This window comes from Rutidosis leptorrhynchoides, chromosome 4 (assembly GCF_046630445.1).
Source record: "Rutidosis leptorrhynchoides isolate AG116_Rl617_1_P2 chromosome 4, CSIRO_AGI_Rlap_v1, whole genome shotgun sequence".
NCBI classification, from domain to species: domain Eukaryota; kingdom Viridiplantae; phylum Streptophyta; class Magnoliopsida; order Asterales; family Asteraceae; genus Rutidosis; species Rutidosis leptorrhynchoides.
Window position 1 is genome coordinate 146,448,326 of NC_092336.1, and position 2,547 is coordinate 146,450,872.

Below are 2,547 nucleotides of genomic sequence, written 5' to 3' on the forward strand. Positions count from 1 at the left end.
AAAAAAAATGATGAACCCTGCTGTTCGACGCAGGTTGTTTTAAAAAAAAAAAATTTTGATTGAGAGATGTGGAGCGTTTTAGGATATGATCACAACATGAAATATATTTCAAATAACCCCTATAAACTATTTAAACCGTCAATTTGACTTAATTCAAAATAGAAACTTCGAATTTACTCAAGAACACAGAGTTGACTTTTAATTTTTGAAAGTTTGACTCGTAAATTAAAATTAAATAGGAAAAATTGGAATGTGAAAACTTACAAATAGTTCAAACTGATTATTCCTAACACTCCTGCATTTATAGATTTTGATATAAGATTCAAACTCGATTTATGAACCAAAAGTGATACGTACAGAGGTTTTCGAACGAGACAAAAAAAATTGATTTAAATTAGCAATTTGATTCTGAAAAAAAATAGATGTAATTGATATGGAGAGGGAAGATAACGATTTATTATTGTTTGTATTGATGATTCAGTAGACAATTGCTCATGAGTAGATGGGAGAAAAAAAAATGAGAGCAAAACAAAACACAGAAAACAAAATAAATCAGATAAAGATGGAGCTAGATTCCTACTATATTTATCTTTATGTTAGTTTAATATTAATATTAATAATTAATAATTAATAATTATATCTAAATAAAAATAATAATAAAATATTAATAATAACAATATTAATAATATTGTTATTAAATATAAAAATGATAAATAAAATACTATCCATAATAATAATAGTTGTATTATTTATAATAATAGCGATAACTATAATAATAATAATGAATGTAATAAAATTTTAGTATAACACTTATATTTCTAACTTGTAATTACACCTTATATATATTAACATTATATATTATAATTACACAATATTTATTATATGATAACATATGTTAAATATTTAATATTTATACAAATTAATATAAATATAATAAATAATATGTGTTTGTATATGAAAAGATAATTATCTTAAATATATAAGTATTGTATCTACATTTACTTAAGATATTTTAATAGATTTCAACATATATTATTTATATCTTCTATATATTCTAATAAACATAAGATAATAATTATTATAGAAATCATATATATTTATTCATAGATTTATAATAATAATAACTTTCTAATTTTGTAAATTAGTTTACATTTTTATTTTCTTGATGATTCAACTATATTTTATTATATTCAATTATTATATAACCTTACATTTGCATATATAGATAGATATATATATATATATATATATATATATATATATATATATATATATATATATATATATATATATATATATATATATATATATATATATATATATATATATGTATATTTACAATTAATCGTTCGTGAATCGTCGGGAATAGTCAAAGGGTATTTGATTACATGAAAGTAGTTCAAAAAATTTGAGATTCAATTTTACAGACTTTGCTTATCGCGTCACAACCATATAAGATTTAAGTTTAAATTTGGTCGGAAATTTCCGGGTCATCACAGCCTTAGTGGTTGATAACTATTTTGATAATTATTTCTCGGCCTTTGGTTCATATAGGAAACATTCTCACGTTGTTCCATCGTTTGCTCGATGTGACAATCTTTCGTTAAGTGTGGTCCACCGCATTGCTCACAACTGATTCGTATTGCGTGAATATCTTTATTCATCTTTTCCATTCGTCTTTCGAAATCATCTATTTTTGCGGAAAAAGAATCAAAGTCATGGCTAGAATCGGCTCTAGTCGCTTTAGATGAACGAAAAATATCTTTTTCTTGGTGCCACTCATGTGAGTGGGAGGCTGTGTTATCAATAATTTTGTGAGCTTCAGTTGCGATTTTCTTCATAATGGAACCACCAGCTGTTGTGTCGATGTCTTTTCGTGTAGCAACGTCGACACCTTGGTAGAATATTTGCACTATTTGATAAGTGTCTAAACCGTGCTGAGGACATCCTCTCAACAACTTTCCGAATCTTGTCCATGCCTCATATAATGTTTCATTTGGCTTTTGCACGAACGTAACAATTTCTCCTTGAAGTCTTACGGCTTTAGATGCCGGAAAGAATCTTTTAAGAAAATTTTCAACTAAAACATCCCATGTATCAATCGCTCCTTCAGGTAACGATTCTAACCAATCTTTGGCTTCTCCCTTTAATATCCAAGGAAACAACATGAGATAGATCCATTCATCCTCAACTTCTCTGAGAATAGAGTACAGATCCTATTAAATGTTCGAAGATGTTCGTTTGGATCTTCTTTTGGCTTACCACTATATTGGCATTGATTAGTTACCATGTGTAGAATTTGTCCTTTGATTTCATAATCTGGCGCATTAATGTCTGGTCGCGTAATGGCATGTCCTTGGCCAGTGCGTGTAGCTCTCATTCGATCTTCCATACTTTGAGCTTCCGTTATTTCCATATTTGAAATTGTTGAATCCGAATTACTAAAAGATTCTGATTTAACGGTTATTTCTTCTACAATCTCCGGATGAATGATTGGTTCTTCAGGACCTTGGAATTGTCCTTGAATATCTTCTAGTTGCTCAATCG

The 2,547-nt window shown here is 27.5% G+C and overlaps 1 non-coding gene across 1 annotated transcript; it reads left to right on the forward strand.

The window, feature by feature from the left end:
• The first annotated feature begins 1,929 nt into the window (after positions 1–1,929).
• Positions 1,930–2,036, forward strand: LOC139846136 (small nucleolar RNA R71). The gene has a single exon (XR_011758876.1). It is a non-coding gene; the product is annotated as a small nucleolar RNA R71 (small nucleolar RNA).
• Positions 2,037–2,547: the final 511 nt, after the last annotated feature.